General features: G+C 40.5%; 1 protein-coding gene and 1 non-coding gene across 5 annotated transcripts in view; both read left to right on the forward strand.

Annotated features, from left to right (window-relative positions):
* The window catches only part of MACROD2 (mono-ADP ribosylhydrolase 2), an 877,957-nt gene that overhangs the window by 381,654 nt on the left and 474,940 nt on the right, over positions 1-21,363 (forward strand). The window lies entirely within an intron of this gene.
* LOC147415949 (U2 spliceosomal RNA) lies at positions 20,544-20,732 on the forward strand. Its single transcript, XR_015183394.1, has one exon. It is a non-coding gene; the product is annotated as a U2 spliceosomal RNA (small nuclear RNA).

Raw genomic sequence — 21,363 nt, forward strand, 5'->3', positions numbered from 1 at the left:
GTTTTGAAAGCAGACCAAAAGAAAAAAATGTGCTGCTCTTGCTCAATTACGCACGCAACTCAATTTGGGGCTTTATCTCACCGCAGCCAAAGGCAGCCCTGCTCCTGGCTGACACTCTCCTGGGCACGTGGCTCTGCCCCTTTGGTGGTCAAGGTCTGATGCATGTGGGAGCTGTTTCACACTGCAAATAGTAGGATTTTCCAATAACCTGCCCCAAACCAGTGGGATGGGAGCCTGGCATACTGTCTACAATAGAGAGAGAAACTTTTGGTACCTGTGTACGACAATGGGAACAGAAATGCAAGATCAGTGGAAAATAATGTAGCTTTTCACTTCTAAATAGTCTAATATGGTTGACACTAGCCCTGGGACAAAATGCAGCTGAAGTATACTAGTCAAGATCCAGTTTAAGCAATTTTGATGTTTTTCTTACAAATTCAGTGTTTGGCACTATGTAATTCTTTAATACAAAGCAGTTGTTTTCATTTTTAATGTTAGTTACAGGAAAATTTATGATATATTTGTACTCCTCTGCAAATTTTCAAGTGCTCTTCTGGAAGAAGGTATGCAATAAATAACGTTGTCTCATACACAGAGTGGACATTAAATCATTTAGTATAATAAGAAAGCCTTGAACTAAACTCCTTCTGGACTTTCTGAAGGTATTTTTATTAGATTTTTCCAATATTATGTTCTTTAATGGAAAACTTTCCCTCCTGCTAGAATACATTTGGTCTTACCTTAAAATTAAAATATAGCAAAAGATTTACTCTAACTACAAAACAGAGCTATAGAGAAGACAAAATATATCTATATTACATGATTATGCTATAATCTAAAATATTTACATGCCTTTTAAGAGTACTGGCAAGTCTGAGTGGCTGACAATATATAGTGGTGCTTGCGTTAGCTCAAGTTTGCAAATACCAAACTCAAGAATTAGGGTTGAGGGTTTTTTTTTTTCAGTTTCCAGTGATCACTCTGAATTACTTCGAATTCAGAGTTTCTTGGAAAATGGGTTGACTGGTTTTACTTCTCAGTGCTACTGTTACATAAAAAAAAACCTGTAATACTATAGTTTTTTCCTTAAGTAGGCTTTAAAATATACATGGAAGCTTTAAAGTCTAAACCGATACAGATACAGGAAGGACTGAGTGCAAGACTGACAGTACCAAAGCCCTTGAGCTGAAGGAGTGACTTCATTAGCTCGCGTCACTGGCAGCCTTTTATGATCTTCTTAGGCCTCATCCCATCGAGCGATCGTATCGCACACCCAGACTATCATCCCTGCAGCCCCGTTTTAGCTTGGTAACAATTCACTCCACTGGAAAGCACAGTTCTAAGCCGCCTTCTTTTAGGGACGTACTCATGCTCTGAAAAGTGAATGTAGGTGGGGGGTGTAATTGTAGGTGTGAAAATTTTTGTGTTTCATTCATCTCAATGACTCAGGTTAAATGTCACGCACACAAATCTTTGAAGAGTTACAGAGTTCATGCTTTTTAACCAGCTAACTATCATCTCCCTATCTAGCTTCAGATTAAATACTGAAGGCACGTGGAGGAGATCTGAAGATAGGAGGCCCTAACTTCAACTTGTCACCCTTCAGGGTGAAATTGCACTTACTGATTTGAAAAACTGAGAATCAGGTTACTGTTTCTGCTTCAATTCAAGCAAGGGGAGAAGTCTATTACAGAGAATGTGGCCTCAGAAGAGGTGCAGGTAACACTTTCTACAACGGCGCAAGGCTGACATTGGAGTCTGTCGATCGCTGTATAAAAATAATTGTATCAGAAATTATCAAAATTGGATCAGATTCTTTGTCTGCAGGGATGACATGTCAGGAGATGTGAAATTTCCAGTGAAATAACTTGTATATCATGCAGTGAGATATGCCTGCATATATTCTCGTGCATAGTGCGAACACCCACAGATCTGCTTTTATTGCCTACTTTCCTCCAGTTGAGGTTCTGTGAAATCCAGCTCGGAAGGGGGCAGATTTTATGACTGTATTTTATTTTACTGCCTCTGCTTGTGCATTTGCGCTCTCTATTTTTGAACTTCCTATGCATATCTGTGTATGGTGTTAGAAATTTGGGAATAAATTTACAACTGATCTTGAAGAAACCACTGCAGTGCAACGCTTTCCTTCAGGAAGGCTTTTTGGTCACATATTTGCTTTAATGAAAATGTGGAAATAGACTGAAATATTTCTAGAAAATATTCTGGTGGGAATTCATCTTGCACTTACTATTGATTTTAAGCTGTGGTTAAGAAAACCATACTGCCTTACACAGCACGGCAGCTACTTCAGCCATACACATTCACTCATTCAAGACATTCCACCAAGAAGAATTCTTTTCTTTTTTTTGGTTATTTTTTTATTTCTGTGTCTTTTAGTCCCGTCTTTGTTCTGAAAATGTGGAATGTAGTATGTTTCAATTCCTTTGCTCCCTGGAAATGTTAAAGCCATTTGCTGTTCTAAGTGATCCCTGCCTGGAGTGTTTCATTACCGACACAATCTCGAGGTGAGCATTATAAAGTGAAGTATTATTCTTGATCTCACTGCGAAGCGTTATGGAGTCAAACTGCAGGCAGCCAATGTCAAAATCGCCTTTTCTGAAGGATTTTTTTTTTTTTTTTTTTTTTTTTTTTTTTTTTAGCGTGAGGGTGAAGTGCATTTAAGGTTGTGTTTGCTGATCTTGAAGCTTGGGATGTAACGAGTAAAATGACAGAATATGACCTTGCAAAGAACGAGAGAGATAAAATCTACGTGAGCTTTGGGAATAATGGAAATGAGGCACAGTCCAAATGAATGAGATCTTTAAATGTTGCCTTTCCCTTCAGAAAGGTTTTTGATACAATATGAAGCTTCTAACAAACCCTTAAGAAAAGACAATTACAGTACTATCCATAGGGTTCAGAATTCAAGGTGTTCAGACTGGCTGCAATTTGACAGCCATAGAAACCATTTTCCATTTAATCTATTTAACAAGAATCAAAGAGTGTTTTCTTGCTCTTAGTATGTAGAATATTTAGTCATTAATTTGGTTTTATACTGTTTTCACTGCTGAGATTTGAGCATATTGTGGAAAATTAATTATCTTAGTGCATACCATACTTATGAAGTATTGATTTGCCTTTTCCAGTTACGGAAAATTGTATCTTTTTTTTTTTCCTCTTAAATTGAATTTATTTCTTCAGAGGAGTTAGACTGGAGAATGCTGTATGAAAAGCCAGTATTTTGAAAAGTGGGGTGTATTGAGTTAATTTTTTGAAACTAATTTGAAATATTTTGGGCCACCTTCTTTCACAACCGCCTCTTATAAAGAAGCAGTCCCCAAAGAAATTACACAGTGCATCTTCAGCCGTTACAGAACAAGGGGTGATTATGTACAGATTGGAGACATCAATGAGGGTGTACGTTGAGGGCCCGGTCTGACGAAAGGCAGTTCAATAGTTTCCCTTTGGTAGCTTAGGCCCTACAAGATGTTGTCCTTCATGACGAAGGTAGCAATGAGGTTTCTGTGAATAGTCATGTTTCTTACACTTAGCTATGTTTTTTACTCTGCTGGTGCAGCTGTCTTCTGCTTTCTATGCAGTCTCCTGTTCCCTGATTTTCACCATGTTCAAAGCTTCTTCCTCTGTCCCTGCCTTCATGTAACTAAACTGATCACTTTTTTCTTTCATTTTACAGTTGCTGGTTTTGGGAAAGGGAGGGGAAGGGTGGGAAGGAGGCTGGTTGGTTTGGTACATGGGGTTTTTGGTGTGGGTTTTTCAGTTGGCTTTGGAACTGAAGTCTGTAGTTTTAGGAACTGTGGGGAAAAAAAAAAAATACATGTTCACTTAATTTTTATGTTGTGTATTTGCTTTCTATGCCAAATGTCTCTAGACACCTCTCACGACTGGCACAAGTGACACACTGGTGCTCTACTTGCACATCCTTTTGTAGTTAGTCTGCTGCTGTGTGTAATGAACCCTCCCTCTCTCCCCATCTCCATGCTGTGCTTTCCCTTTCTCCTTTTCTACCAGATTTCACTTGTGATTTCTTTCATGGACATATGAATGCTCAGAATTTCAAAACAGTCCACGGCTGCAATTAGCCATTTGTCAAGGTGTGCATGAACCAACCAGTTAAGTCCTTCAGTTGCTCTGCTGACACACCACAAAATTATCCTCTCAGCTCAATGAACTGACAAAAGTCCCATAGCAATAGAAACCCGTCTCAGTAATATATAAAAAACCCATTGTGTGCATTTGCCTTCCCCCCCCCCCCCCCCCTCAATGTAGAGTTGTTTTTCCCTTTCATCTCAGTGTTTCTAAAGGCAATAAAAGCTTAGTCCACCAGCAGTTATAAATTTCTGGTGTGCCACACCTCCCATTCCGTGCTATTATGCTTAGGCTTGTACGGCTGGAACCCCACGAGGCATTTTTCAAGTATCTTCTGCATCTAACTCAAGCAGTTCTCATCACTCCAGAAATGTCTTTCTTTAGCTTATAGGACAGAAGAATGAGCTCCCTTCAGAGCGTAATACACCTCTGCTTCACACAGAAGCTGAAGGGGTGCTGAGGTAATGTGATGAGAGCACAGGCAATCTGAGTTGGAAGTAAAATACATTTTCTCTCTGATGTGCTCAACCTTTTCTGCCCTGGGGCTTAAAAACTGAAATCTACTCTTTAATTTAGCGTTCTCCGCCTGTACACTGAAATGCCACTAATGATTCGAGAGAGCTAACAAGAGGGTAGCAAAAATGTTATGTCAGATATGTCTGAAACCATAAAAATTCTAGAGGCAAGACAATTTGACTCATGTCAATGGATTTTCAAAATATAATTTTCTGTCTACCGGAGGCCAGGGAGGAGAACATATTGAGTTCATTTGTGTTGCAGTATTTTTACAAACTCCTTATTAAATCAAACTTGAAGTAAAGGTTCATTTTTAACAATAGTGTGCTATTACCCTTTTTTCTTTAGAATGGCAAAATAGAATAATTTTCAAATTTAAAAACAGTTTAAAAAAATCTAGATCACTTTAAAACAGAGACATGTTTTGGAGGGTTTTTTGTTTGGGTGGGGTGCTTTTCTTTTTTTTTCTTTTTTTTCCCCTCTCCTGTAGGAGCAGTACTCCTGGGAAAAAGGCTGGGATTTGTGATTCACCAGCTCAATTATTCTTACAAATATGTCATATGTGTCAGTTCTTTGGATTAATTTTTTTCTTTTTCAATTTTTTTCCCATGAGTTCCTATTGGGCAAGCTTGCCATGTGTCATGAGTGCAAGCGCATGTGTTTCAAGGAGATAAATACCCATTTCCAGAAACGTGGCAATTTCTCATGATTTGTGATTCATAGTGGTGGCTATTTACATTGCCTAAAAATGTTGAATAGGGCATCTATTATTTAACCTGTCTAACTTTTTTTTAATGCTGTAAAGAAGTTAATTTCTTCAGTAAGACTGTTGCTTTTCATGACACTTTAACATCTGTTTCTGAATGATATCTTCAGCTCTGTAGTGAAACTTAAATCTACTTTGGAGTTGGAAGCGAACGCATGTTCGCGATGGCATACGATGCAATTTTAAGCTGTTCATGTGTATTTAAAATAAGATTGATTTACAGTAGTTTCTTTCCCAGGGAAGTGCAACTTAAACTAATTCTTAATGATACAAATGCATTTGCAACTGGTTCATAAAATCCTCAAAAACACAAAACTCTGAAATCTTTCAAAGCCAGTTTACTCTAGCATTACTGTCATGGCTAAAAAAAGCACACTTTCCTGATAACTGACTGTTTGGTTGGCTTGTTTTTTCTCGGTATTGCCTTTACTTAGGTTACAAAATAAGACGCAAAAAACACATTGCCGCACTATATCCTTTTGGTGCAAGTCAGCTGGAGCTGCGCTTGGGAAGATGTGTTTCTCAGAAAATAGGTGTGTTTCTTAACAGAAGGCTGCAACTACTAACAACCCCTGCAACTAGCCTGTGCGCAGCTGTGTGCCATATGGGTATTTGGGGTGTGCAGCCAACTGCCCTAATAGGGGCTCGTCAGGGGTGCAGTACTGGCTGGCTTCTAGCAGTCACCAGCTCAGCTCGAACAGTCCTGAACTTTGTCCTCACCAGAAAAGTATTTTTTTTTTAATTTATTTTATAAGAAACGTACTTTTGGAGGCTACTCTCATCTCTTCATGGGGCTTATATTCTGCTAGTCATCACATCTATTCCCTGTCTTCTTCCAGCTAGGCTGAGCCTTTTCAGATGCAGCAAAGCCTCCATTCTGTTTGGAGTGGGAAGAAAGGACGGGAACGCAAACCCAGTTAATTGGGCAAGAGATGATCTAAGCTTTCCTCCTGTGCTGGCTGGTGGGTGATCATTATCGCAAGTTCTGGCTTTGGAGGGGATATTGGAAAGGTACAAACACAGGATGCTCAGCACAAGGGACGATGCTTTGGGAGCGACCACTTGCCTGGTAGCTGCCCAAGTGGTTTATTTTGACCTGCAGCTGGGGTTGAATCTGTGTTGTGACCAGCGTTCTACAGATTCACGATGTGATGTTAAAGGAATCAAATGTCCTATTAGGTCAGGTTGTCGAGGCAAAGTGAAAAGTGTATTGGTGCTATCCGATTAACAGCATAGTAAATTGAATCTGTTAAGTCTAAACAAAATTTGCTTTGGTCCCTAATTTTGAGCATACCTTTATTATTTTTAATGGATTGAAGCTGACAGGAGATTTGTGTAAGAAGATTTTACATAATTCTAATGAGAATCTGAGTCCTTTGTCAGTGTGCGACAAAATCCCAAATCACAGAATTTAAGATGGTGTTAATGTTATCCAAGATTACTTACAGAGTATTTTTAAATGACTAAACGTTTCTTCATGATGTATTGGAGGCACTCACGGGCTTCCGTGTGATCTTGCCCACTGAGCTGGTGAATTACACCCAAGCCCGTTCGCTTTCGCTGTTAGTCACACCACAGCATTCCTAACTATTCGGCAGTGAAGCAAAATGGCAGCTTTCTGAACTTGCGTGCGGGTGCTGCACCGGCTAGAAAGAGCTTTCATTCGGGAGAATTTCAATCAGTTTAATTTTTTTTTTGTCTATTAGGAAGCTTTTAATCACCGATTCTGGAATGGAGAAGGAAAAGCCACGCCGGCACTGCCCGTGAGCCGGCCGTGAGGGATGCACCGAGCGGGCCCCCTGAGCCCCTACCCGCGTCCCCGCCGGGCAGTCTCTCCCGCAGCAGCCCCGTCTCGTCGGCCGGCGCCTCCCCGTGGCGCCGAGCACCCGCGAACGCCCCCGTCAGCGGCCCACGGCTGCCGCACAGACGGCGGGTCGGGCTCCCCTCCCCTCCACGGCCCGGCCCGGCCCGGCCGCGCCTCAGCCCCCCGCCCTCCCCGCTCCCCTCAGACCGCGGCCTGCCGTTGCGCAGCGGTGCGGAGGCTCCGCCCCCGTCGGGTGTTGGCGGGCGGCGCCGCTGTTTTGTCTGGGCTGCTGCGCCCTGCCAGGCACCCCCGGAGGAGCGTGAGCGGCTCTGGAAGCCCTCGGGACGGCAAATAACTGCTTTCACCGCGAAACGAGCCTCCGCCACCGGGCTGGAGCTGAGGAGGGCTGTGGTGGGCAGGGAACGGAGCTGCGTGCGCTCTGCTCAGGCCGTGCTACAAACGGCAGGAGCACAGATGATGGAAGCCAGATGAGAGCTGTCTAACCCAAAAAAAGCGAAAGCAGAAACCCTCGGGGTCCTCTCCACGTTGCTGCCTCTGGCCTCGCACGCCTGATGCCCACGGGGCCACGGCTACCCTGGGAAGAGCCGTCGGGCTGCCATGGCGGGTTAGCCAGCCCCGGCAGACCCCTGAGTTGGGTCTTGTGTGAAAAGAAGCATATCAGGCATTTCTGTGGGTGAAAGGCAGCAACAGCAGCCAGGTGTAGTTGAGGTACTTGTGTGGATGGCTGTTCCTGCAGATACCTGCTCTGCTCCCAGCAATTGCTGATGTGTCATTACCAGGCCTAGCTTGGTTAAATCCTGCTCTTGTCTGTGGGGACAATTGCAGTGTCCCCTGTATAGCTGTGAGCAAATGTAAACTTCACAGCGGCAAGAAATAGTGCATGGAGTGTTTAATCCTTGTTACATATGTAGCCTGTTTCCAATATCTTTCGTGAGGCCTATTCTGTTTTATTGGAGCATATGGGTACTGGTGAAATAATATATGAAGGAGGAGACAGAATTTTCCTGCTGTCTCAGTAGTAGGCTCCAATTTCTGGGGTTCGTAGACTTGTATAAAATTTATCTTATTTGTGTCTCATGATCTGGTGACCGTTTATTAATAACAGTCACCCACACAGTTGGCCGGGACACCATGCTGTTTGGTAATGAGAGCTCCTGGGGTTCTGTGAAGGCCCCAATTAATCATCATAGTGCCAATTAAAAAGGCCATTAGAAATACTGTCTGTAGCCATCAATCCTGCATAGGTATTCTTTCTTGAAGAGGTGCATGTCTAATGCACTCAGATTTGCACACGGACGCGTACTTCTTTTTCCAGGTCGATAGGACCTGGCAGAACGATTGGGCAAAATATATTGGCAGCGACAATGAATTTATATTCTGTCTTACATCATACTATAGTTAGAGCCCAGATTTATTCCAATCTGTTAAATCTTAAATGAGGTTTTGTTTTTGTAAGTGGGACATAGTTCTTCATGCAGCACAGACACACTCAAGCTCTCGTTGGAGTTGCACTGCAGTATTATCAGGCTATGATTTTAAGGCCAACACTCATTAAATCCTTTCAGAACACAGACTTCGTTGTCCTGCAGTTCCTGGTGGGGAATTGTGTGCCAGTCTGGGTCTTCAAGCGCTCCAGTAATACAAATAATTGTGGGTGGAGCAGGTAGCATTTTTACTTTGCATTGTTTATTACTTTTCATTCTTTTTGTTAGCTGTTTATAGGTTTTTCATATTTCACTTGTTTGAATTGAGACATTTTTATACCCATTGTGTGCCCTGGCATGTTTTGGTTTTTTGTTGTTTTTTTTTTTCCTGAAAAGTCGATTTGAAAACAGTTGAAGCATTTATGAGACCAAGTGTACACTAGAATGCTGGTTTGTCCATATTAAAACAAATTTAAAAAAAAAAGAAGGTTTTTTTATTAGGAAGCAGAGCTCATTCTTTGAGCAAGGGTTTGAAAGTTCTTAAGGGGTTATGTGTGGTTTGGGGGTTTTTTGTTGGGTGTTCTGTTTGGGTTTTTTTTTTTCTTGTAAAACGTCTGCCTGAGTTGTTCAAGGTTAGGTTGTTCACGAAGGCACTGAAACCCCTGTTGTCTCATGCTCAGCAGAGGTGTTACCATTTCAGAGCTGTGTTCTGCGAGAGGAATGGAGCTGGGTGGGACGGATCTGTAGTAAGCCCAGCACCTTTATCGAGAATCTGGAATTGAACTAAGGATTTTTCTCTGCTGTTAGCAAATACTTTATGAAACACAGTAGCAGATATGTATGTTATCGTCCTGTTATCACAGAAGATAATCTGCTAGCTCTGTCTTTTCCTTCAATTGCTTAGGTACCAGATTTTTGATAAATGGGTCTTTGGAACTGATGATATGCCTGTCAGCACCAACATGCTGCTCCGTAGTGGGATATCAGTTTGGCTTTCCAACAAAATTTTAAAAATCCAAACAACCAGTTTACATTAAAAAATAATAATAAAAAAAAACCAATTTTGATCTTTTTTCCTAGCCTCCAAATCTCAAAAATTACATAGAGAGGCTATGTATTAAAAGAAGGTTGGAGAGTTACAATCACTTGCACGGTTTTGCTTAAGTCTTCTCCTTTGTATATGATCACCATCATTGAGTTTTTAATGATATGATCATAGAGCCCGAAAGTCGTTTTTGACTGCAGAAGATGATGCAGCTCTAGGAATCAGGCTGGTGTGAAGGAGCTCCCTTGTCTCGTTTTGCTGCCGAAATCATGAGGTGGGAATCTTGTGAAGGAGAAGAGACTAGCCCATTACTTGTCTCATGGGTTTGGCCACCATGTTTCTCCTACATGGAGGGCCTGGCATCATCGCATCAAGCAGACAGCAGCTGCTGATGTCCCCATTCCTGGAGCGATGAGACAGAGGTCCTGGGCAGCTACAGTTCTTACCGCTGCTGCTGAAATGAGGGAGCGACACTCTGAACCCCAACACATACTAAAATGTGCTGAATACCCATAGCGGGTGGACCTGCCGGCTTTTCACATGGGCACACAAAGATCTTGGAGTTGATTGACCTTCATCTTGCTTTGCCCCTGTATCCCAGCTTTTTTCCAGGAGAGGATAAAATACCTTTGTCAGATGGGAGCAGGAGAGTTTGCAAACAGCAAATAGCCTTGTTTTATTTGAAGTAGTCACACGCGTGTGTGCTGAGCACCATGAAAACTAGGATGACATTAAGAATTTCGCATTCAGAGGAAAATCCAGAGGGTGTTACAAGACAACCAGAAACTACAATAAAGCCAATTATTAACTGGCTTCCTTTCATTCAGTGGGAGACTGTGTTTGTCATTTGTATTGGGGCAAAGGAAAAATGCAGCTTGTGAACAAATGTTCAGAGTTTAAAAGGGTGACATTTTAAATGAGACTCTTTGTAATAATAAAGGAACATAAGGCTTATATCTGTTAAAAGCAAATTTAAAAATGAAGCCTCTTTCCTGCCCTTCAACTTAAAATCTTATGATTATCTTAAATCCCAAAAATGTGGCTTCGTTGTTCATTTCCTTCTCACCAGAATGTAAAATAACAGGAGCTTGAGGTTTTAGTGTATTAAAGAAAAAAGTAATCCTTTTTCATTATAACTTCTGGTAGTGTTTTAATTAAAGGTATTAGGAGAACCATCATGTGCGACCCATTTTAAAATTCTTGTCCAGCGTGCTAGAAATATCTAGGGAAGGGATTATGTGCATAACTTGTTCACTCGCAGTGAAGTAGACTGGATTTTGTTATTCCTGACTATTTATCACCTGCAGCTTGATCATGTGTTTTGTGTGGCTGCAAGGAAGAATGTCTTTATAGAATCACAGAATCACTAGGTTGGAACAGACCTCTGAGATCATCAAGTCCAACTGTTGACCTAATACCACCATGCCCACTAAACCATGTCCTGAAGTGCCACATCTACATGTTTTTTGGACACCTCCAGGGACGGTGACTCTGCCACTTCCCTGGGCAGCCTGTTCCAGTGCTTGACAACCCTTTTGGTAAAGAAATTTTTCCTGATGTCCAATCTAAACCTTGCCTGGCACAACTTGAGGCCATTTCCCCTTGTCCTGTCACTTGCATGCTCTGATCTGGTGATTGACGTTTTATGCCAGTACGTTTCATTTTGTGTTTTTCTCCAGGAGTTTGCATTATGTCTCTGACCTGTAAAACCAGGTCTGAAGTATGTTATGGCGAGGATGATGAGCGGTGCAGTGATGTACGAATGTTGCAGTAGTTGCTGTTTAGAGAGAATGGGTTTAGGTTTTAACCTCCAACATTTTGAATGAGAAGAGATGATGGATGAAGGAATTGGGGAGGTTGCCCCCAGGATTTGTAATGTAATGTTTATTTGTATCAATTTTGAATTGTGAAGTGTAAGGTTTTAGGGAGATGTTTGAAAAGTAGAAGGGTGTTTCCACACACTCCATAGCCTCCGAGTGTCACCACTCTAACAGCTGCCAGTGCAGCTGACCTGGGTTTAAATGGAAAGATCTTGTTGATTGATGTTTAATCAAAATGTTAATTTGTTTACATTCCAGGTGGTCCCAGTGGACTTGTTTAGATCACCAAATGCCTTGAAAGGCCAAAGTCTTTGACTGTTATAAGGAATTTGTGAAATGTTTCTGTTTGTTCCTTGTACTATTATCTTCCTCCAGCAGATCTGACTCACTTGTAGGATGTCTTTAAGGAGGTCTTTTTACTTTCATATTCAGTTAAATATAATATTTATATTTACCTGAATATGGAAGTATTTTATTACATAATATTCAGCTGAAGTTAGTGGATATAAGCACATAAAACAAATTTATTGGCTGAAGCAGGATTGCTGTTTAGAGACAAGTGTCCCGCTGAAATAAAGGCATATGCTGGCTTCTCTGCTTGGAGGAGAGAAAGAGTTGTGTGGGTTTGCTACTGCTGTGCTCTTTTTGAACAGTTAGTAGATAATGTCAGGTAACTCCCCCCCACCCCCGCCCCCAAGTTGTTTAGCTGACAGCTGATTGACCAGCTGTTCTGAAAGCAGCTGGGAAAAATCTATTCAGGTGCTCCTTTTCTTCTTTCTTTTTTTTTAAGTCCTCAGGGTCTCACCTAATTACAAGGTGTGTAGAGTGCCTGTGGCCTAATTCCTTTTACCCAAACAAATAACATCCATCCTGGAATCTGGGTGTTCCTTGCGTGATTTCCCCATATGAATGGATCTCAAGTTTAGTTAGCAGTAATACAATGGCTAAATTTATATTGCTATGGTTGTATGAAAGGGAGCATAAAATAGATTCATACTTCTTACCAGCAGTGCTTGGTACGAGCACTCCTATACTTAAAACGACAATTAGGTCCAAGTGTTTCATCAAAACCAAAATTTTATAATTTCTTATTACACAAAAGCACAGTATTTATCTGGCAAGTTTTTGAAGGTTTATAGAGTCTGTGTGAAGAAATTTCTGCACATTATTAATGAATGCCTCTGGATCATTTGGGATTTTTGTATATAGGAAACAATATTAATAGGCCTGGTGTGTATGAATTTTTCTAAAGTGCCTGCAAAGGTATTTACTTAAGTGCAAATGGCCCGTGGAGGTTTTGCAATACCGGCATTTCGGCAGAAAGCCCAAGGTGAAATTTTATAGAGTATACTTCGGGTGTCTCAACTGATTATAATGTTAAATAACTATATAGAACGTAATTTAAGTAATAGAACTATTTGAAAAAGCTACTACAGATAAATAATATTTGTATTTGTGGAGGTGTTGTAAGATGCTAATTCTGAAAGGATTTAGAATGATGCAGTATGTGAGTGAACATGTTGTTATTGTGCTTAGCTGTGTTGTTCTGCTGCACCGTCTAATTTATCGAGAACAGAGTATGTAAACAACTCCTTTTCAAAGTACCCTCAGTTACATGGTTTCACTCTCTACTAGAAAATGTGTTACTGCGTATACACAGACAGAGGCATACTCTTTTCTCTCGGGCACCTCGGAAGACAAGACTAGAGTACCTGTAGTTTTTGATTACATGGGCGTTGTGATCTCTCAGTTATTAGCAGTTTGGCACCCATCAAAAGCAGCTTTTGCAGCACTTTCGGTCATTGAGTGAACGGAAACTCTTTGCTCGACAGAATTATTTCAGAGAAGCCCAGAGAACCCTGTGGGAACTGGTTTAAAGTCCCAGGTAACTGGAAGAAATGACTCCCTGGGTGTCAAGGGTCCCTATAGCAGCTTTAAGCAATGAGGTGAAAATGGAGCCGTTTCCCTGAGAAGGTGGAAGAAAGCAGCCACACAGCGTAACGGCATTTTGCAAGAGAGCTCAGTGAAGGTGCTGCAGGAAGGAGGCGAAGCACGCTGAAATGTAGGCTGCTGTGATTAGGGGGGGCAGGCAGGTTTTAAAGGCGGGGAGAGCAAATAGATGTTACTGAGTTTATTCCTTCTGTGAAACCAAGGAAGCCTCTGATAATTCACTCCTGGCAAAAATGTCCAGTTTTTACTGCTTCGTGCTCTTTCTTTTGAAAAGTTGGGCAAAGTGAAGAAGTGTAAAATTGAAGCAGGAAGAGGGGAGCAGAAAAGGAAGGACAAGTCCTGGAGAGCGAGTTATTCAATGCTAGCCCTTCAAGCCTAGAAGAAAGCTGTTTAAAGTTGCTGAGTATGAAGCAAACATCGCCTGGGTCAGCTTTCCAGCTTGACAGCAATAAACATGTGACCAACAATTCAACCCGACAGGAGAGATGTTCTAGAATACAGATAGCACGAATGCTCCGTTCTGCTTACGCACCCAAAATGCGATACGTAAGCCTGGACTTCCCTGACAGCGTGCTGTCTCTCTGTCCTCATTTGATGAGCATCTTCCATGCAAAAGTGCAGCCTTTCTGATCCCATTAGAGAAGACAGGCTCTGTCTCTGCTTTCCTTTTGCAACCTGTGCACTCTGTGAACCATGCCGTGCGTGGGGGATTTGTGAAGAGATGCATTGGGACCTAATGTCACAGGCAGGCTTGTTACAGATGAAGCCCCATTGACAGAAAGGATTAGCTGCAACCGAGATATAAAAACAAGAAGTCATATTTTTAAGGAAGATCGTGGTGCAAAATGTTGATTATTTATTGGACAAGAAGATAGTCAGGGCTTTGTGTTACTGGAGATTCTGTACCCTAGGAAACTGGCAGTGAATTCAGCCTGGTGCTGCCAAACTGTACTTCAGAATCTGAGGTTTCATATGAAAAAGGGGAAAAAAAGCAAAACAAACAGAAAACCCTCTATACCCTGCAGCTGCAGAGAAAATACTCAGAAACTCACTGTGACCAGAGTTGTGTTCTTGTCTTGAGTCAGCAATCAGCTTGAAGCAATACCTTTGAGAAGAGTGAACTGTGCTGGTCATTTCAATGCATGTGAGCTACGAAGTCTGACATGTTTACACAGCAGCTAGCTCATTTCTGTGGTTTTTTGGGTTGTTGGTTTTGGGGGGTTTTTTTGTTTGTTTTTTTTTTTTTTCCCAAAACCCTCAATGTAGTGCATGCTGTTTGAGAACATATTTTCTTGGGACAGAAGAAGAGAACCAGAAGGAAGGTTTATTATTTTTCATGTAAATTAGAATTAATGTTAAACTCCCCTTCCTCTCTTCTTCTCCCCAGCTCCCCCCCCACCCCCCCCAAAAAAAAAGGAGAGCGGGGGAAAAAAAAAAAAAAGGAAAAGGCAAGCAACTTTTCAAATTGTGGAGAAACACAGAAACAAGGGATATTTTCTTTGCCCACCGGAAAAAGCTTTAGTCATATCCGGACTCTTGAAAAAATCAAAACAAAACCCCCTTCTTCCCACTAACTCTTACATTCTCCTTAGTGCCATATGCCCCAACTTACAATTATCCAGCTTTTAATACATTCCACTTCTGCTCTGACAGCTATACAATGTACAACAGTTGCACAGTGTCAGAAGGCAAATCTGGGAAGCACGAAGAATAAAGAACTTAGTGAGAGTTTAAAACAAATTTAGTGGATATGGAAGCAAATAACATAAATAAAACTGAATACAGATGGTATTTTTTCATTTCTGTATGTCTGCCTGAACCTCCTGTCTCAAATTTACCTACACAGTACTGTGAATTTCCCCTTTTGGCTTCAGCTGCACTGAATTTACATTTAGCAGGCAGCAAAATTCAGGGGATCTTGTACCTTGTGCTCACCCTGAGTAACCTGTTAATCAGTGGAACAAGTGTATGGTTATATGGCTCGCATCATGTTCGAGCATTGGAGCTCAACGTTAGAAAAGCACTGTAATTGCTAATAATTAGTACTAGGTAAGCCTCACAAGGTTTATTTAAGTGTCCCCTCGTGTCACATTCATATCCAAAGCATATCTGAAGTATCTGAACCGTTTAAGGATCTGGGAGGTAACACTTTGTCATTGTGTAAGGCAGAAGATGTGTGTATGAAAGGGCGAGGGGATTGTGAAATAATTACTGTCTCTGCACTCAATTTGAGTCAATGAAAATGCCAGAATGATTGAAGTGTTTATGCTGAAGATCAAGGAGTTAGATTGGAATAGGGTAATCAAAACCAGGGACATCTTTCTTAAGTTTTTAAAATATTTCTTAGGGAGGAGATAATGGAGGGCTGTGAGAGTATGGCAAGGGGAGTGTTGGAAGGAAAATCAGGATCAGAGGTCACATCTGTGTGAAGCAATGGTTTAAAAATGACAAGTAAAAATCGAAATATGCTTCACTTGATGGCGATGAATGGGTTCCTTGACCTGAGGAAGATGACTAGAGGTGGCCTTGCACTGTGGAGATGGTGATTGGATAGCGCAGTTACAGGTGAAAAAGTTTGCTGTTAAAAATATGGTGGAAAAAAATGACTGGTCTTAATTATGTACAGGTACTCATGTCCCTGGGCCTCGATTGCCAGAGTAGTTGTGCTTTTCTGCAGCCCCAGCTGTGACACTTACAGTTTGTCATTTTTCTGTATATTCAGTGTGATTCTCCTGTCCTTGTTTTCTCCATCTGTCCCCGGTATGCCTTTTACTTTGTGTTTGCCTGTGCTTCGTGTATCTTCAGCACTGGAGTATTCTGTACTGGCCTCTTTCCTCTGGCCCCACAAAACCGTTTGACTGGCCTCCTCAAGTTGGTAAACTGATGAGCAAGGCTCATGGAGTCCGTATTGCTATACCTGGAACTGTACATAGAGTTTCCGCGACGTGGGAGGTGGGATCAGTCATATTTTGCTTACACATCTCTTGTATCACAAGGGCAGGGAAGCATTTGCACACGGCCTATAGCTTTGCCTCTCTGCAAGCAATAAATGCCAAGGGTCTTGTCAGCTTTTCACATACTAAGACAAAAAGCATGTTATGGGCAGCCAGCTGCTTCTGTTCAAACATGAAGCATGGATTTTGAGGTTAGTAGAGGTCTGTTTGCTTAAAAGAGGTTCTGATTGAGATGCATTATGAAAATGTCAATAAATACCACATTTTAAAAAGTAATAAACTGACTGTTAATGTTGAAGGCAGAGCTCCAGGCAGACATTAACAGCAGCCTGAACCATGTACCTTTATGTACCTTCTTCCTCCATAGCGCTCATCATGAGGAGCTGAAGCAGCCCTGAACCCCAGAAGGGAGCGCTTAAAGACCCAAATAGTCAAAAGTGCTTCACAGACACCATGTTGATGGGTTTTGTTCCCTTCAGTGTGTGTTTCAGTCATAAGTGGCCATGCAAGTCCCTTATGCGCATGTGACATCAATCCATTTGTCAGCTAAAAATACCTACTACATTGCAGTTGAGTATGGTGCAATAAATCGTATGTTTGGGCACTGCGATGCCAAGTTTTATTTTGTTTAAAATACCATGTATGGAAAATTGGAAAAAATAAGTAGTCAAATGCCATGTGTAGCATAGTTATCTTTTGCAATTCTTTGTAAAAATGTGTCAAAGATTTCTTCTACAGAGGTGAGTTTAAAATAAATAATCTTTCGCACACCAGGTCAGGGTTTAATTGCTTGCCCACTCAGCCAGGAGTTACCTGCTACTTACCAAGTTCCAATCTGTACGCTATGATAATGCCAGTTTAGAGATTATCAACTCAAATGACCCATTTGGGGGCACTTGTATCCATAGGTCTGCCCCCTTCCCCTTCTCTGAAGTCTGATTAGTGTTTAGATGTTGCTTTGAGATAATGATAATGTGTCTTTTAATTAGCATCAATATTTCTAATCTTTTGGGAAATAATAATGTGCTGCTTTTTTATTCCTTGACTGTTGACAGATGGCCACTTATTAAACTTCATTAAATTCTGATATCAATCATATTTGTGCTTTTTAAAATATGCTTGTCATTTAAATGAAATGATATATAGAGGAGGAAGGTTTTTCACACGGGGCTGTGTAGACTTTGATGCAGGGCTGCAACAGCATTTGGTGGAGGCCTTGTTTTTTAGGATGCTATAAGTGTAATCTCCAAGGCCTTGCTAAATTGTCATTTTGGTGTATATGCGTATGTTCAAAGGGACTCTTGTATCGCCTGAATGCTTTTGAGACAAAGCCGCTATTTAAACATTTAGAAACTTGAACTTTTGAGAAGCCTGTGCTTATATGCAGAAAACATTTTGTGCATTTACACAGAAATTCTTTTATGTGTGTTTTTGTGAATGCTGTGCAAAAGCGAGGATGAATTCCTGTACGTTATTTGCAGCAATGCTTTGACTTGGTGCATTCTTGGCTAGAACTCTAATTTGTTATTTGTGAAACTTTGTTTGATGGGTACAGTTACGATCTGCATTGTGTCCTTGCTCATCTTAATAGCAGTATTAATTTGCAGGAAGGGACAAAAATTATCTTGCGGCGTTATCAAGCGATGTTCAGGCTTTCTGAATGCTAATTAATTCAGAGCTCAAATGCTGTACCTGCTGTTTAAAAGGCTGGCAGCTTGTATTCTTCACCTGACTGACAGCTGTTCCTAGACGTTTTTGCTCTTAAAAAGAGTGGGGAAGATTAACTCCTGCCATGCTAATAACTGCTGTATTGAAGTAACAATTGTTAAGTTCAAAATTTAAATTTGCAAAATTTTGTCTTTAACAGATTTGTTGATCTGAGAGTATATTAGAGAAAGGATTGGTGACAGTATATTGTTAAGAGAAATGGCTAAACATTTCTGCAGTATGGTTAGTTTTTCTAAGCAGAAAAACAAAAATCTCTGATGTTTGATGCCAGAACTGGATCCTTCATGTAAGCTAGAACAGAAAGAATTTAAATGTTGCTAACTCAGATTTGAACATTTATAGGGAGAGTGGAATCTGAAGAATTTTTGTCTTGGAGTCAAATCCTTTTTTTAGTATTTGCTGTCAAGGAAAATATTTATTAGTTGCAATTTAATTAGAAGTTTAAATGTCACACAAAATAGTAAAGCAGGGTTTTATATTTTACATGCTGCATTCAAAGATCATTGAGTCATTATTTGTTAAGTTAAACTTCTCTGCACTAGGAGGAAATGGTAGTCTTTGGTAGTGATAAAGGGGGCTTAAAGGCATGCAGGTAATTTAATTTAATTTAATCTGAGAGAGTATCATCTGGTATAATGCAGATGTTTATCATCTGGTATAACGCAGGTTTGAGAGGATTACTGTTTGCCTGAATGATTGAGGAAGTAAGATACTAATGTTAGATTACAGTCCTTCTTTTTCACAGGGGAACAGATAGCTCCGACGTATATGTTAACTCCATCCCTCCATTTCCTTCTGCACCCAGTCAAAACGTTTTAATTATACTGCATTTTTTTTTGGAGGAAACATGAGACAATTCAACAGTTGTCTCATGGCAAAGGGTGTTGCTGAACTACTGATGCCAACCAAAATTCCACAAAAGCTTCAAGTTAGTATTTTAGGGTAAATTCTTTCCTTTTCCTCCTTTGAAGATCTATAAAGTCTGGTATGTGTCTTGCTATATCAGTATTTCAGAACTACGGATGTACAGTAGACATGTCATAATAATTATGAAGTTTTCATTTGCATTTTGGAGGCCTTGTATATTTAGAGAAACTCAGGGTGGACTTGACTAATGCCTTTGGGCTTTGATTCTGCTCACATCGGTTTTTACGCATTCTGATCTAGTAAATCTCATTAAGCACATGTTTAACTTCCAGTATTCACTGAAAGTTCTGAAGACTTCAGTAGCAAATTAAGCACATGCTTAAATGTTGTTCAGAGCCTTAGGGAAAGGTGATTAAACTCAAGAACAAAGCTGTGCTATTAAAATATTTTAACTCGTTGAAATCCAGTAGATTTGCTGATACTGTTTCACTGAATACTCTGTATTGAAAGTAAAACAATTACCGTATATTTGGCTGGCTCTCTTGTGCAGCTTGGAACACCAACATCAGTGTATTAGCTGGGTATTTCTGCTGTGACAGTATGTTTCCTTTTCCTTCTGACCTACTGTTCTATTCTTGTAAATAATTAGTGATTATAACAAGTGATTGAAAACAGAATGGGAAAGAGAAAGGTATCCAAGCTTGTTTACAAAGTGTTCTTGAAAATGAAAGTAATTCTTAAGAAGTTGCTGTCTTGTTCCAAGTTACTCAAACATCTTTCATTGTTGCTCATTAACTTCAAAAGACATTTTTAGTTTCCATGCACAGGGATCATTTTTTAAAGCTTTAGCAGTATGTGGACATTTGTATGTGGACATTTGCTGTGTTAATTTATTGTGGAGATTGATACAGCGTAATTAAAAATCATGCTTTGGTAAGTCTGAGATGTAGTCTTTGAGTTAGTGTGTGAGATGCTCTAATGCATCCAACAAGCATTTAAAAGTCCACTGCAGTGTGTAGTTCTGTCCTTAGTATGTTATTTATTAAAAAGTCTGTCAACTTTTTAGAATTTTGCGAAATACTTTCTGTAGGGGAGATGTGTTGCTCTCTCCTCTGCGGGGAGAGGGTTCTAAAATAGCCCTGTAATTTTTCAGAAACCAGAAGATTGCTTAGGTGTTTGGGGCAGGTAGTGGAGGGGCAGCAGGAGGTTAGAGGGGAGGTTGTTGGGTGTTTTTTCTTTTTAATTAGTTTACCGGAGAGGAAATAATCAGACCAAGACTGGAATATTTTGGGAGCTGGACATGGCATCGTTAGCTTTCCCAAGTTCCTGTCCTGGAACAGTTACTGTGTGTGCAAAATCATGGGCTCATTGAAATCCTGAGGTGAGTTATTTGGGATATGCAGTCTGTCCAGCTTCTTGAAATAAATCTGAGTGACAAAGCTGCATAATTGTTGCTTCTGCTGTGTTAAAATCTTACGATGATTCAGACTCAGTGTGCTCACTGAGTCAGACCAAGAAACCACCGAGTCTGCTGATTCGTGTTTGCTTCTTGACCTTTTGGCAAGATCAAGTGTAGCATATGTTTTTATCAGTTTAATATCTGTTATGTCCTCAACTTGAGGATTTTATATTAAATGAGTTTGGGGACTGGGAAATGTACTAGGAGCTTACGCCATCCTCTCCATGTATGAAGCTGGTTATTGCTGTGTTTCTAGAATGGTGTGAAAAGAAAACGAAAAAAAAAAAAGCAACACGTTCCCTAATGACCATAAATGAGTGCGAAGGGAAGAGCAGGAACAGAGCAAGCACAGATTATGCTTCTCTAAAGTATTCTCTTCATCTCCACCTATTTTCAGCTCAGGGGTTTTCCTAAGCCTCAATAAAACCCCTGTAAAAATAAAATAAAATAGCACTTCTGATTGCATTTTAATCTTGTTTTCACTGTCTTCTCAATCCATATTAATATCCATATTGTAATGTCCAGTATTATCAGATTATCACCTTCAGGACTGGGCATTACTTTGTACTTACTGGATACAGTGAGCCTACACTCGCTCTCTTCCTTGTTGAAGAGTAAGTTATTGCATCACTGTTGCTGTTTAGTTTCACTGACTGCTCTTAAAGGTGCTGCTTTTCTGAAAAATTAGATAAAATAGCATTCAGAAATAACCACAAATCCAAAAGACAAGAAACCTACTGCATCATGGTGAAATGGTACATACAGGATTTGGCTTGGTTTGATTAAAGATCACTGGAAAGAAGTAGATGCAATTGGTGTCTTTGACAAAACGCTGCTGTAACAAGCATTTAAGATATATTCAGAAATATACCAAAAACTATGGAGTGTTGGTGTTCACTTGA

This window comes from Leptosomus discolor, chromosome 2 (assembly GCF_034619465.1).
Source record: "Leptosomus discolor isolate bLepDis1 chromosome 2, bLepDis1.hap2, whole genome shotgun sequence".
Lineage (NCBI taxonomy): Eukaryota > Metazoa > Chordata > Aves > Leptosomiformes > Leptosomidae > Leptosomus > Leptosomus discolor.